Here is a 17,208-nt window from a genome sequence, read left to right as displayed (position 1 = left end):
TGTTTAATTATAAATTAATAACTTAAAATTATAATACGATTTTTAAAACTTAATAAAAATAAAACGATTTTAAAATGTTTAATTATTAACATAAGATTAATTTTAATCACAATATACATATGGTAACTTATACCTTGACAAAATTTGTACATGGTAACTGTTTATATAAAGTTTCATTTAATATTAATAATACGATTTTTAAATATGTGTAATTATAAATTAGGTTAGAGTTTTATATGGATATTTACAATTAATTTTAATCTGCTCAACATATTTTTCGAGTCTGTGTTATTATTTATAATCTGCTCATATTTTTCCTATAAATTTGATTTGTTTTTATATTTTGAATTTAATCAAAATTTAAGCTCCAGATTGTTTTAAATAAGTATCGAGACTTGTTCAAATATCCTCTAATTTTAGGAGAATAAAATTTAAATTTTAAAACTTTTTTATCTACTATTTTCAAGTCCTACATATAGCACACAACCACCTTCGTAGGATCCACTACTACCTCACACATAATCAACTGCAGAACAAATATGGCAAACAGCAGGTTTAGTATGTGTTATTTTATAATATATTTTTTAATTCTTGTAATTTTAATGTAATTTGTAATTGTATTAACCATATATGACAATTGTGTTATTGATTGTATTTTGCTTAATGTTTTTATATTAAAATTTTCGTTAACTGTCCGTGTAATAGACGGTCTCAAACTAGTGTAATTATATCTGCTAAGTCCTTGCAACCTAGAAACCTTGATAAATCCTTATGTGGCTTGCCACTTTATATGGCACCTGAAATTATGCAACTTCATAAGCATGACGACAACGTGACCATTTAACAGTGCAACAAATACTTAATTTAGTTTCTCTTATGGATTGTTGGTGCCATTTGTTGGAAATATTTATATGGCTTTTGACCATTTAACATTTATATGGACTAAATGTGTGTAGCCTCATAATTATGGTATCTAATTTGATGGGAGTTAATACCATAAGGGGTCAATATGTAAATATGGTGGTTAAATTGATTGTTGAGTCGTTGCCCTAATTAACTGTCACAATAGAACGATCATCATTCATTCTATCACTGACAAAATTCTCTAACACCATAACTCAATCCAATTTAATTGAAGGGCAATTAGACTCTTAATCAAGATCATCATGGCATCATCTTCATCAAACACCCAAAAGAATGAATGTTCTCAATCAAGTAAGTTTTACAACCCTTATTTATGGTAGATTAATTTGTGACTTGTATAATTGATATTATATGTTGAAATTGATTCAACATGTGGCATCAGAGCCATGTTAATTGATAAATTTCATCATGTTTTATCGATTTTATGATTAGCACTTTTGTAATACACACTTTCTGATATACGAAATTGGCCGTTCATATAATCGAATTAATAGTATGGTGCAAATAAAATAGAGTTGAAAATTCTAATGTGCATACATGAATTATATTATATTATGTTTGCAATATGGAAGAACTGCACAAAATATCATGCGCCCAAGTTAACAATCTTGATTTTTAAATTGTGGTTTATCCACAAAATTAAATTTTCACTTTAATAACTATCCAAATTGTTTCCATCAATTTTTTTATATCCGAATGAGAAATTAAAATAAATTGCATCGGATATCATTAATTTGTATGCAAACAATTGAAGTAATGTCTATTATTTGGATGAATGCATAATTTACATTGGATTAATATATATGAATTATGATATCTATAATTATGTTAACCAATAATTGATGTTATTTCCAAACATTTTCATTCGGATGAAAATATATATAGTCAACAATTGTATTTGGTCATTTGGATAAACTTTTGCTTTAAAAAAAATAAAAATAAAAATAAAATAAAAGTAATTAATTTTGATGAATAACAAGATCACGCAGATGATAAGTTTCATTTTAAGTTTAATCTTATTATGATTCATCCAAATTTACATGTTACTGTTTATATCGTTTACATCTTAAATGGCTTGTACTTTAATTGATTTAAGTAATCAAATCAACGGGAGATTATTCAAGTCAAATTAGTACTAATATTAAGTCACTAAATATACATCATCTAAATTGTTATTCCATGAACCCAACGTGAATTGGTTTAATAATTTAGATAGTGGAAATAAACATATTTGTTTCATTATACCCAACGATGTTTTAAAATAAATATGTTTAAGAAATTATTTAATATAACATTTTATGTTCAATTGTTAACTGACCAACGAGATGTTAATAGTTGACATGATATGTGTAATTTTACCTATTATTTGGTGTTAGTAATAGGTCATTATTTTATATCTGATATGTTTTATTTTGTATCCTAATTATGTTGTGTATAGTCATAACTGAGCATAATATTTATACTTTACATGCAACAGCATCTACTTTACGATCAGGTTCCGGTTATTTGCACGGAATAGAACCATTGAACGGAAATAACTTTGGTACTTGGATAGAACAAGTTAAGTTGGCCTTGGGATTTATGGACCTTGATTATTCTTTAAGGCATGACGCTCCTCCTCCTCTTGCCGATAATTCAACGGTAGAACAAAGGAAAATTCATGATTGGTGGGAGCGTTCTAACAGAATGTCACTTATGGTAATCAAGAATTCAATCTCTCATACCATTAGAGGAGCCATCCCTGATTCGGAAAATGCTAAGGCTTACTTAGACTTGGTTGAGGATCAATTCAAAGGTACCTCAAAAACTAATGCTGGTATCTTAATCCTTAGAATGTTAACTACCAAGTACAACGGGACTAGTGGGGTGCGTGAGCATATCATGATGATGAATGACATGGCTAATCAATTGAAAACTCTAGACATGGAAATCAGTGAAGGTTTCTTAGTTCACTTCATTATGACATCTCTTCCTTCTCAGTTTGATCTTTTTAAGATTAACTATAATACTCAAAAGGAGAAATGGAAGATGAGCGAATTGATTGCCATGTGCGCTCAGGAAGAAGAACGCTTAAAGCTAGAAAAGCATGATGTTGCTTACCTAACCACTTTTGACTCCAAGAAGAAAAAGAGCACATTCAAAGGCAAGGGTGAAATGGGAAATAAGTCAAAACCCAAAAAGTTCTCTACACCTGGAGCAAGTACTAGCATAGCTAAAGGCACTCCTAAATGTCGTTTCTGTCACAAGAAAGGGCATTATCAAAGGGACTGTTCAAAGTTTATGGAATGGCTAGCGAAAAAAGGTATTGCCCTAAATCTTATGATTCATGAATCATTTAATGTTAATGTTCCTTGTAATACATGGTGGTTTGACTCTGGTTCCACTGTACATATTTCTAATTCTTTACAGGGATTCCGTACAATAAGGAAGCTGGCAAGAAACCAGCGGACGGTTAAAGTGGGAAATGGATTGGTTTCCGAAGTGGAAGGCGTGGGGACTCTTTCTTTAGTTTTGGAAGGAGGCTTCATTTTAAATTTACCTGAAACTTTATATGTACCAACTATTACTAGAAACTTAATTTCTGTTCCTAAACTAGATCATGACGGATATGTATTTACATTAGGAAATGGTAAATGTATTATAAGTTTCAATTCCCACAATGTTGGTTATGGTCTATTGGAAGATGGTGATCTTTATAAATTACGTTTAGATCATAATTTTTTGGAATCCCTATTGTCTTATAATGTAGAAGAAAACTTCGTATGTAAAAAGAGGAAAAGAATTACAAAGACTTCATCTAAATTGTGACACCAAAGATTAGGCCATATTTCACGAGAAAGAATAAATCGACTTATGAAAAATGAAGTACTACCAAAACTAGACTTTTCAGATTTTGAAGAAAAATGTGTTAAGTGTATTAAAGGAAAAATGACCAAGAAAATTAAGAAAGGTTCCACTAGAAGCACAGGATTACTTGATTATATCCATACCGACATATGTGGTCCTTTTCTTACCGGTATTGGAGGGCATAAGTCGTTTATTACTTTTATTGATGATTATTCGCGTTACATGTACTTGTATTTAATCCATGAAAAATCTGAAAGTTTAGAAACTTTTAAAACCTTTAAGGCTGAAGTTGAGAATCAACTAGACCGAAAAATAAAGGTTGTACAATCAGACGGGGGTGGAGAATACTATGGCCGACACATCGATGTTGGACAAAGCCCAGGGCCTTTCCATGAATTTTGTAAGAATCATGGTATAATAAATCACTATACCATGCCCGAGACTGCTCAACAAAATGGTGTGGCTGAAAGGCGTAATCGTACTCTTATGGATATAGTACGTAGTATGTTGGCTAATTGTGATCTCCCTTTATTTCTTTGGACTGAAGCATTAAAAACAGCCGTCCACATACTTAATCGAGTTCCCTCTAAGTCTGTCCCTAAGACTCCATTTGAACTAAAGACGAGAAGGAAACCTAATTTAAATTATTTTAAAGTATGGGGATGCCCGGCTGAAGCTAAACTATATAATCCACATTCCACTAAATTATATATGAAAACTGTTAGCTTCTCTTTTATTGGATATCCCGAACGTTCAAAAGGATACCGATTTTATTGTCCTTCTCATTCTACTAGAATCGTTGAAACTAGACATGCTGAATTTCTTGAGTTTACAAATTTGAGTGGGAGTGACGGTGGTAGGCAAATAGATCTTCAAGTAGAAATTGAAGAGGCACTAATACCGGTGCAAATTAATCAGTCATTTGAACCATCTAATGATTTGCCGGTTCCTCATAATGATAATGTGATTAACACTGAGGAACCATTTACATCGAATCCCGTAACATCTCATGAAGTTAATGAACAAGAGACTCAAGAACCGCCACTAAGAAGGTCTTCTCGACCTAGGCGACCCATAGTTTATGATGACTTTGTGACTTACCTTCATGAGACCGACTTTGATTTGGGTAAAATAAATGATCCAACTACATTCAAAGAAGCCATGAATTGCGACCAATCAGCCAAATGGTTGAGTGCCATGGAAGATGAGTTGAACTCAATGAAAATAAATAATGTTTGGACACTTACTGAATTACCAAAGGGTGCTAAGCCTGTAGGTTGTAAGTGGGTCTATAAAACTAAATTAGACCCTAATGGAAACATTGAACGTTATAAAGCACGCTTGGTTGCAAAAGGATATACCCAAAGAGAGGGAATTGACTATCAGGAGACTTTTTCCCCAATGTCAAGAAAGGATTCCCTAAGAATAGTTATGGCCTTGGTAGCACATTTTGACTTAGAGTTACATCAAATGGATGTTAAAACTGCATTCTTAAACGGAGATTTGCATGAAGATGTGTTCATGAAACAACCTGAAGGTTTTGAGCCTAAAGGCAAAGAACACATGGTATGCAAATTAAATAAGTCAATTTACGGGTTAAAACAAGCGCCTAGATAATGGTACATAAAATTTGATGAAATCATGAAAAGACATCATTTTATTAAAAACCAAGTAGATCAGTGCGTTTATATTAAGATGAGTGGGAGTAAATTCATCATACTTGTGTTATATGTTGATGACATCTTACTAGCAAGTAATAATTTAGACATGTTGCATGATTCCAAAGATTATTATCTGCTAATTTTGACATGAAAGATCTCGGTGAAGCCTCTTATGTGATTGGCATAGAAATCCATCGAAATCGATGCAATGGGACATTAGGACTTTCTCAAAAGGCATATATTGAGCGGATACTTAAAAGATTTAATATGGAACATTGTACCCCCACTGTAGCACCTGTAGTTAAAGGTGATAGTTTTGGGTCTTATCAATGCCCTAAGTCAGAGGCAGAACTCGAACAAATGAGACTCCTACCATATGCTTATGTTGTAGAAAGCTTAATGTATGCTCAAGTATGTACTCGTCCCAATATCGCATATATAACTGGCATGCTAGGAAGGTATTAAACAAATCCTGGCTTAGATCACTGGAAAGCTACTAAAAAGGTATTGCGATATTTACAAGGGACAAAAGAGTATAAGTTGACTTATAGAAGGTCAGATGATCTTGAACTCATAGGCTATACCGATTCAGATTTTGCGAAGTGTAAGGATGACAAAAAGTCTACTTCGGGACATTTTTATACTATCAGGTGGGCCCATTTCATGAAGAGTCATAAGCAGCAATTAACTACTACATCGACAATGATGGCAGAATATGTTGCGTGTTACAATGTCATGTGCCAAGCAATGATTCTAAGAAATCTGATTAAGGGACTCAATATTGTTATTTTCATACAGAGGCCTATAAGGATGTTTTGTGATAATAGTGCAACTGTGAGTTTCTCAAATAGTAATAGCTCAAGTGGTGCTGGACTATATCTTGACACAAAGTATTTGTTTGTGCGAGAGCGAGTGGAAGATCAAAGTGTTATTATTGAATATATTAGCACACATGACATGTTAGCGAATCCACTTACTAAAGGTTTACCGCCCAAAATATTCAATAATCATGTACTTAATATGGGTTTTAGGCGAGACCTTTTATGAATGTCATGTAAACAATGTAAACATGTTTAGGATATTATCTTCTTACTTCACTTAAATGTAAAGTTTGTCTATATTTATGAATATATGTGCACTATAATGTTTATTTTAGACAAACATATTATTTACCACCTAACCTATAAGTTTGAAGATGATATCATTATCATAATTGATAGGGGTCTTTGCATTGATGATAATTCAACTGACTGTATCAATTTGTTTTGATGTTGTCATAAGAAGGTTTAACGAAATTATCTAATTTTATTACTTGGCCAATTAGTGTTATTTTACATGTATATATAGTACACACATGTATAAATGTTTAATGAAATGGTCTAGCAGCCAAGTGGGAGAATGTTGGAAATATTTATATGGCTTTTGACCATTTAACATTTATATGGACTAAATGTGTGTAGCCTCATAATTATGGTATCTAATTTGATGGGAGTTAATACCATAAGGGGTCAATATGTAAATATGGTGGTTAAATTGATTGTTAAGTCGTTGCCCTAATTAACTGTCACAATAGAACGATCATCATTCATTCTATCACTGACAAAATTCTCTAACACCATAACTCAATCCATCTTAATTGAAGGGCAATTAGACTCTTAATCAAGATCATCATCATGGCATCATCTTCATTAAACACCCAAAGGAATGAATCTACTCAATCAAGTAAGTTTTCCGACCCATTATTTATGGTAGAAAATGGAGAGAGAAAGAGCAGATGGATTCTATCCCCTATATCGAACACTCATTCCTATCTATTGATAGAAAGATCTCCGTCAAATACCGGACTTTTCCTTTCTTTTTATTTTCTTTTTTCTAATTCCTCATATCCAAGGCAGCTTATCACAAGCACCCTGCCCCATACGACTTGTTGGGGGGCCGTTCGCCTTTTGAATCAAACAAAGTAAGTAGTAGGGGCTTCATAGCAACTTTCATTCTAAAGGAAAGCAAAGAACCCACTTTTAGTTAATAAGAGCCCTACTTCCCTCGAAAAACCTCATCACTGAAATTCAAACGCAAACCCATTTCTTAGTCACCGGGCTGAGCGCACCTTTGATACTTCAGTAGCGCGAGCTCTTTGATAGTGACTTCTTTTGGGGCGACGAAAGGCTAAAATTTGGGACTTGTATAATTGATATCATATGTTGAAATTGATTCAACACCATTATCTTTCAACTTGTAACCAGGAGAACGCCGTTGATAGGAAACTATCGAATTCAGGTTTTTAAATCTTTTATTTTACATAATGATTTGAATTAACCTACTATTTTTGTGCCATGTTAAGGATTTTCATACCCTAAAAGCCCAACTTTCAAGAACGAAGAAGAAAATATCCAAGAAGTCTTGATTATGATTCAAACAGTCCTTATGGAAGCCCGCCAACTATTAAGAAGTCAGTTCTGAGATCTACATATGGGTTTTCTCTTCATACTGAAGCTGATAAACGGGGGTACGAGACAAAGTTTACATGTCTCTTTGTGTCAGTTCTGAGATCTACATAAATTGAGCCTTTTTAAAAGAGAATCTTTTTAGTTTATATTTATTATTATTTTTTTTACAACAAAGTTTACATGTCTCTTTGTGTTGGACTTTGTTGAGGTTTGGGTATTGGTGCAATGGTTTTTCGGTGCATAAATGCCATGGTGATGGACAGGTTAGTCTTTAGACCAATATGAACAATATTTATTCTTTTCATTCAGCCATCCAGTGTGTTAATAAACCAACAACATTTCCTTAAACTGATATAATTCATATTGTAATTAACAACTGATGTAGTTTGTATTTCTATGACAAATTTGCATAAGGATTCTACTGATTAATTTGACGATTGCTTGGTTTTCCTTTCACAGTTGTTTTCAGTAAAATTCTGTTTTTTATTCTTAGGATTCAGTTCATGAATTTCTATCGTCGTTTCAGTTGATTTGAAGCGGGAAATTGTAATTTGGTTCTAATTTTTTTTAAACAGTGTAGCATATGAATCTTTGTGTTAATAGTCTGCTTTCACTCAGATATCTACTTATACTTTAGGCAAAACTGTAGTATGCATGTCCTTTACATGAATCTTTGAATTCTACTAATATATAAACGGTATATTAAACGAGCTGAAAAGCCCGGGCTCGTTTAACTTACAAAAGCTCAAATTCTGCTCTTTAATTAGTTTGTTATTTTTTGTCATAAACTTATATAATAATGTAGTGATAAGGGAATTTCGGGCTCGCTTATTAAACACGATTAGTTTTAGGCTTGAGTTGGCATCAAGCTCGTTTAACTTACAAACAGTTTGACCTGAATTTGTCTCAAGTCATTTGACCCTAACTCAGTTTGACCAGTATGGACCTATGACCCAACCTGCTCATCTTCCTCCTCACTTTGAATTTTTTTTTTTTAAATGAAAGGAACAAAAGGTGACAATTTTGTTTAATGATTTGCAGGATTTAGTTTTACAGATATAGGCATACAACATCTTGTGGTTTAAACGGTACAACGCTTTGATCATTTGTTTATCATCTGGAATGGCATGCAGGAATGCTAAAAATCATCTATGGTGGGACATGTTTCATCCAACATCTACTGTGAGAATGTGGTCCGGATTGCATACCAAAATGCATATTCTATGAACATGCATGAGATGGTTGCTCAATGGGTCAGAACATGCGAATAAATATTTCAGCCAAACATAATGGACATGAAGCAATTCTTTGTGTATATTGAGAAATATTTCTTGTCGTGTGTATAGAGAATAGGTATGACACATGATCTAGGTTTAGTTTTAACTTTATGGAATTGAAATGTAAATTGATTAGGTGATGATGCAAGCCTTTGTATAGAGCCATAGAATTAGAGGTGGATCATGGTCCAAAAGTTTGAAGTTGGCCCACAACATGGTATGAATGGCATATTAAAAATGCTTAGTTTTGAATTCATATTCATTAAAAATACCCGGGCATTGAAGAGTTGAAACCGACCCCCAATTGAACGCAGATGATTGCAAATGGCAACTATATTTATATTCCATCTTTAATCAGTTTACATGATACATGATATGTATATGAAATTGCTCCAATTCAGACCGCCCCTGTTAGGGTTACCAAGGTATTATATGAAATATCATTTTTTTTGTATGACAACATGATGTCATTCTGTTGCGTGATTATTCATGTATTTAGGAGAATTGCCATCTAATTTATATTTATTGCTACCCCCTTACTAGAATTTCTTAGTCTTCTTGATGAAATAAAAAAGTAGTTAATTCTTCAAGTTTTCCTTTTGAAAATTCTGTGAAATTTTAGTATCTATTAGAGATGATTGTCGATAAATTCTATGTGTATTGATAGGAATATTTGGATGAAAATCATTTTCAATAATCTATAAAACATACGAGGACAAAATGGTAATTATTTATTTCCAGCGAGATACCGTTGTATTAATTATTCCTCACACCAACGACCTAATCTCCTTCAATTCTTCTGTTACTATGGTGTTAAAACTGACAGATTAAGAGCCAGTTGTTGAATCGTCGCCCCTCCCTTTCATCGCTGAATACGCCAACACCACATCATTTCCCAGAGGTTTTGATACTTTTCTGAACCGCAAACTGGAACAGCCAAAGATGGTTTTGAGAAGATGGATTCAAGCTGCTTTTTTTACAACATAGGTCGTAAACGTTAGGTTAGTTTTTTCAGTTGTTTTGCTTTTTTTTTTTTTTAATTTTAGAAGCACTTTTTGAAGGCTGAAGGCGCGATATGATAAACTGATAATTGAATTGAATTGATATATAGAATGATTATGCTATTTCTGCTGATGAGTATGCAAAGTTTGCTAGCTTTGATTGGCTTCCTTTAACGATTTTGATCGCTGTTTTGTGAAGCTAAAGGAGACTTTGTCTTCTTCTCACAATACATGGAATGCTTTATTATTATTATTAGGCAAGACACTATCTATTCGAAAAAGGGATGCAGGGAATATGAAAAACTTATTACAATAGCAAATTTTACTGGCAAGTATACTGTATGTAGTTATCCAGTAGCTCCCGAGCAGGTAAATAAACGTCTATTTAACGTAGAAAAAAACATAGATATTGCTTATATAGGAAAAAAATAGCAGGGTTTTAATATTGAAGGAACTTTCGTGTTATTGCAGGGGATTGACCTGAAGAATAATTGGTGGGGCCATTATATTAGTGGGTGGGCAACTTCAAGTTTTTAGGTGTGTAAACGAACCGAACGAACATGAGCGGGGGCGTGTTTGAGTTCGTCTGATTAACTTTAAACGAACAAACAGTTTAACTCGAACACTTAAAAGGAACGATTTTTCTTGTTTGTGGTCGTTCATTAAGAAAATGAACATAGATTGTACTCGGTATAAAACTTAGAATATAAGAACCTTAAGAGGCGATATCAAAAGTTAAAACGCTATCGGATGTAGAAGGTTTATGCGTATCAAAAGTGAAAACTCACGGGTCTTCTGATCCGACCCTTGCTTTTAAGGTATTGGACTAAAAAAGAAACGGTTCAAGTGGGTCAAACGGTTCAAACTTTACCCAAGTTTTGTTTTAGGTTACTGCAGCAAGTAACTATAATAATCAGGTGGTTGAACGCTTATAAATATAATAACTTATGTAATCTTAACTATATTTTATGGTATTATCATGGTGTATCATCCCAAGTTATGAGTTGGTCTATTATGTTATGCAGGTGGCCATGCTGATTGCTAGAGAAGTGTCTATGGCTTGCAAGGTTGGTGTTGAGGTGTTATTTTTATTATTATCATTTCAATTTCATCATATCATTATAGGACACTTTTATAGAATGTAAATTTATATGAATATGATTTACAACACGCAAGTCTCGATTTCAGGTGGCGATAGCGGTTGGTGGGCGCAATTTCTTTTGTGGAAACACATGGGTTTCAGCTACGGGTATGGATGGAGGCAGTGCTTATCAAATTGGGTAATAATTATTATTAATATCTCCTGATGCACAAATTGTGACTTTTTGATAATAAACACGTGTGGATTAAGCTGATAATTAAGTTAAATTATAAGCGGTTTTATTTAAATACCCAAACATATGAATTTGTTTCATATATGTCTTCTAAAGGCTTAGAATTTCATATTAGTAAGTTCTATAGTAACTAAAATAAACCAATTACTTGTAACTGTGAATCATCTCATGAGCCGTCGCATAACGTGTCTAGGCATGTAAACGAACCGAACCAACACGAACAAAGCATGTTCGTGTTCGTTCATTTAACTATAACGAAATAAACGATCGAACATGAACAGCTATACGAACGGGTTTTTTTCTGTCCATGTCCGTTCATTATGAAACTGAGTGTGTTTGTGTTCGTTGGTTAATTTAAACCAATGGTTGATAAACGTAAACAAACGAGCATAACTGAATATACACAAATGGCCATAAATAAACGAACATTAATACAGAGTAAACATGAACATAAATATGTTGAGCCTAAAAGTTTATTATAACTACACTAAATTGTAATGGGCTTATAAGTTTAGATGACTATCTAAATGAATTGACTTAAACAAACGTAATGTAACGAACATTAATGAATGATTCATATGGACCTAGGAATGAAGTACAATAAGTACACATAGTATTGTTTTTATTTTTAATTTTACATACGTAATAAAATTGTTTAGGATTTATTATATGGATTTGTTTAGTTGTTAACTTGTAGTAACTTTAGTTGGTCTTGTTTAGAGCTTTAGTAAAACAACAAATGGAAAGAAAAAAAAAAGGAAAAGAAAAACCGACCAAACCCAAAAGTGCTAAAGGTGTGTTGATAGAAACGACCTGACCCAAAAGTGCTAAAGGTGTGTTGATGGAAACGACCTGACCCAAAAATGCTAAAGGTGTGTTGATGGAAACGACCTGACCCGAAAGTGCTAAAGGCGTGTTGGTAGAAATCCGAACGCCGGAGAAAGTGAACCCACTAAACTAAATTCCTAAATCTGACACTGAACATTTTCCCCCATTTCGTGAACAATGTTAAGAATCTGGAAATTGGATAGGAAACCAAATCTCTAGACGTCGAAAACAGATTCTTCTGATCTTTTGAAATAATCATATCTGCTCAAAGGTTTAAATCATTTTTAAACATTAAAGTCGAAATATTAAGATATGATTATATTTTTTATATAATTGGAATAATTGTGAAGCGCTATGGAGAAACTATAATTATTTTTTTTGCTACTTCGCCTACTAATAACACGTAAATTTCCATTTCTTCAAATACAAAAAATGACACATCGATAAAGAAGGTAGCCAAACATCCTGCGCTCAAGACCTTGAAATGGTAGCAGGAATGGGTGTGTAATGCATGTGCCCTCAAGCAATGCCATTATTCATATCCACTCTACCAAGAATTATTTAAAGTTAAGTTACCTTGTATTTTATTGTTAACAAATCCTATTGCAACTTGGCAGGGCCGTCCCCGATAATACGAAAAAAACTCAGGGCCTAGGACATGAAAAACAAAAGGCCCTAAAATATAAACTCAAACTCTTATATAATTTAAACGAATATGATAATCATAAACAAAATAAAAGTCTTTTTTAGCAAATTGATCTAACTAAAATTCTTAAACGATTTGTGCCTTTCTTAACTTTTTTTTTGTTTTTTGTTTTTCATCTAACTATAGTCATTAAACATCAATAATTTACTAACATGCTTATGTAAAAATTTATTGAACATTAAAATTGGGGATTTTTTTTTGGGGGGGGGGGGGGGGGTTGTTGTTAGTAAATCCGATTAATAATATTTGCTAATTCAGTAATTGAAGGTAGATCGGTGTTCGAAGATTACGATATCACATACTTTGTACTAGTAAGGACCAAATAGGGTAATCTCTTATCATTTTTTTGTCATCCACTATTTGTTGAAGTGGTGGAATTAAGAAATTTTAACCAAGGGTCCGAATAAAATTTTATTTATTTTTGGATCACAAGTGTATGTCGATTATTCTTTTAAAAGTAGGTGTATTATACGTGAGAATACTTGTCGCTTTCGTATCATACTACTTTAGTCGGTATTTAATCGATAACAATTTTTAATGCATTTAACGTGTCCTGCATACACGAAATCTATTCTTCAGACAAACTTGGTTTCCTAGAGTTCAAGGAAGCAAAGAAGATAAATCTCCTCAAACTATCCTCGATCACGAGTAACGCCAAGTTCTTACTATTTCTAATTATAAAATTCTCAACATTATGATGCTTAAATTCGTGTTTTCTTGAATGAAGTCGGATAATATGGCTTGGTGACCTGAATTACCGGATTGCCCTCTCTTACCGGTCTGCAAAAGCTCTTGTTGAGGCACACAACTGGAGGGCTTTATTGGAAAATGACCAAGTAAGCCGTCTTTACACTAAACTTTTTGTTTTATGTATGCACATGTATATATATGAATGTTATGTTTTGAACCCTTAATAAAATTTTCTTGAAACTTTATATGTTTATAGCTTCGAATTGAGAAAATAAGCGGACGTGTATTCAATGGATGGAATGAAGGGAGGTTATATTTCCCTCCAACATACAAATATTCAAATAATTCAGAAAGATATGCATGCGATAATATGTATCCAAAAGAAAAGAAAAGAACTCCGGCATAGTATATATTTTATTTTCAAATATTGCTATAAAATTTTCTAATTTTGTTAGACCAAGCGTACTGGCACATTGTGCAGTGCGTTATAACGCCGCCCACCCCCCAGCGTTTTGGCTTTTTTTTTGGAACGTTGTATATATAACGCGGAAAAGGACACAAATCAAAAAAAATAACCGTTGGGGCATGTATCCGTTGGGATTTTAAAAAAATATATTAATTAAATTTATACTATAAAAACAAACCGAACTCATTTTTTTTATATATTCCTTTCTTCCTTCCACTTCTATACCAATTATATTTTTTACTCAAATATTTCTACCAAAATGTTTCCGAATAACAACCAAAATATTCTCGGTTTCGGTCAATTTGTCCGTCAAGGCAACTAAAATCCACAACCGAACCCATCTACCGCCCCGATGCCAACCATACACGTCCCGCATATTATGGACCCGCAAATGGCTGCGTACATTGCATTTTTACAAAACTCTATGCTAAATGTGGTGCCCGGTTTCCAAAATCCAACGGCATACATTTTTGCCGGTTCGGGTTCCCAACCCGTCTCGGAGACCCAACCCGAGGTCGAGTTCGTGCTGGAGACAACCCGTCCCGGAGACCGTAGGCGGTTCGAGCCAACGCGGACGTCCGAGAAAACACGCAAAGAAGCCCGCTGGCAAACCTCGGGTTAAAAAGATGGTGATACCGTGGAGTATCGACGAGTGCGTACTATGTGCTCGTGCTTGGTGCGCGATATCGGAAGATGCCAAATGCGGTAGGTTTTTAAAATACATATATATTTTTTTAAATTTCTTAAAACAATCATTGAACGTGTAATGTTTTTATTTGTTTTAGCGAACTATCAAAAAACGGGGGTATTTTGGCACAAAATTAAAGAGTTGTTCCACGACCTTGGCGGGGACTCACGTCGAGAAAAAGATTCGTTACTGTCGAAATGGGGCGACATAAACACCAAATGCATGGGTTTCCATACGGTTTACTCCCGGATGAATCGAACGAGGAGTAGCGGTGTCTCGGACGCGTAAGTCATGGAAAACGCGTTGACAGAGTATCAGGTCTCGGGGGCCTTCAACTACTTTGGCATTTGGAAAGAACTGTTGAGGTTTCACCCAAAATGGGGCCTGGTTTTGGATGCCGAAGCCGAAGGTGGTCCGCGTAAAAAAAAGTCTAAAACATCGTCTTCGGTTCATCCAGACACACCCCGTTCCGACGCTCGAAACTTCAACCTAAGCGATAATGATGCCGTGAATACTACCGAGATGCCTCGGCCGGGGGGGTAGAAGAAGCAAGGCCAAGGGAAGGGGGAAAGGGGTCGCTTTATCATCGGAAACGGGTTCGAATCCCGAAATGGAAAGTCAATTCAAAGAAATGAACTCTCGACTCCAAGATTTACACGACCTTGGAACCCAACGACTTAAAGTAAATTTGGACGCCGTCAAACTACTTAGAAGGAATGAAATGGACAAAGACATCGAGATTTTATCAAGTGAGCTAACCGAAGACGACCCGAGAGTCCGATCTCTAAAAGCCGCTCGACAAGCGAAAATTTTACAAAAATATAACATGTAGTTTTATTAGTATTATTTATGTATTTTTTTTAATTTGATGTATTTTTTTATTTTAATTTAGTTTTTATTTGAAAGTTTAATGTATTTTTTAATTTAATGTTTATTTATTTAAATGATTTAGTATTTAAAAAAAACAAATAAAATTAATAATGACTGGGCGCCACATGGCGCATAATGCCTAGGAGTGGAGAGTTATGACTACACCCTGTTTGGGTACAAAACCATAACTCTGACTGGGCGTCACGTGACGCATAATGCCTAGGGGTGAAGAGTTATGACTACTCATGGTCTTATTATTACACAACAAAAGAGTCTTATTATTACACAACAAAAGACTAAAATATTTTTCACTTGCCACTTCAAGAATCGACTTATATTTTTGAATCTCAAATGGGTCAAATAAAACTTATATTTTTGACTCATTTGCCCCTTCAAGAATCGACTTGCGTCGTGTTTTTACCTCAAATGGGTAAAAAAAATATCATTTTGGCCCTTTTGATTACTTAACAAGTCATTTGGGTCTCGTGTTTCTCAAATGGGCGAACGAGAAAAATTTAATACATTTTGACACACTTGCTCCAACTTAACAAAGGATATCGTGTTTTGCTTATTAATAAGAATCAACGAGAATGAGAAGATATTTGATATTTTATTGGATAATTTTGTTACTGTTGAATCTTTAAATAACTTTAATGATATGTATTTCAGTTTAGTTTGTTGGTTTGTACCTTTTTATGTCGTTTGCAATTTTCTCAATTGACTTGACTTAGAAATTCAGGCAAGCTTTTGTAATGTAGTTTGCTATAAACGACTTTAAATGACTTCCACACTGTAATTTGAAATTTTCTTTTATTTCAATTTGCAATACTGAGGGAACTTACCCGTTACCATTGAATTTGAATGCTATTATTTAGTTTTGTGCATTCAGACTTGTGAAGGATTCCTTTACTATAAAATTTTGTTTCCCATAGTCATTTTACAATTTGCTACACTAAAGATTGTATTTATATTTCTTCTTTTTTATTTTTTATTATTGACTTCATTTGAGACTAACAACATGTTTTGAATTTTTCAACATGAAACTGCATGTTTGCTGTCGATTTTTGAAGTCAACATGAAAGTGCAGAAACAAAAATTTTCGACTAGCCCAGGATTGCCAAAAAAAAGAATACAACAATTAAGAGAACATTACATGGACGGTCATTATGGCTTGTCATGAGCTAAATTTGTATATGTTAAATCTAATTCGCGTTATTTAGCTTCGTCTGCCAAATGTACAGAATGTTTTCTGTAATTTTGTTAAATAAAATTAGTACAAGTTAAATCTAATCCTCATTCATTAGTTTTGATATTTGTTGATGTGAATTGTCATGTAATTTAAATGTTAAAGGGAAAAGATTGGTATTGTTGTTTATTGTTTGTCATTGTAAACATAGGTGGAAAAATGAGCATGTTGGTGATACATTATTCTTTTCTACTGTCCGACTTAACGAACGTGAGGCGGGAAG

General features: G+C 33.6%; 1 long non-coding RNA gene across 1 annotated transcript; it reads left to right on the top strand.

Annotated features, from left to right (window-relative positions):
- The first annotated feature begins 13,597 nt into the window (after positions 1–13,597).
- On the top strand, positions 13,598–16,945 carry LOC143594872 (uncharacterized). Its single transcript, XR_013146422.1, has 3 exons — positions 13,598–13,673; positions 13,753–13,861; positions 16,810–16,945. It is a non-coding gene; the product is annotated as an uncharacterized LOC143594872 (long non-coding RNA).
- Positions 16,946–17,208: the final 263 nt, after the last annotated feature.

This window comes from Bidens hawaiensis, unplaced genomic scaffold, assembly GCF_021521415.1.
Source record: "Bidens hawaiensis isolate Kalapana, Puna unplaced genomic scaffold, B.hawaiensis_p1.1 tig00044268_1, whole genome shotgun sequence".
Classification (NCBI taxonomy): domain Eukaryota; kingdom Viridiplantae; phylum Streptophyta; class Magnoliopsida; order Asterales; family Asteraceae; genus Bidens; species Bidens hawaiensis.
The sequence above is the reverse complement of the archived record's forward strand: the minus strand, read 5'-3'. Positions and strand labels throughout refer to the sequence as shown.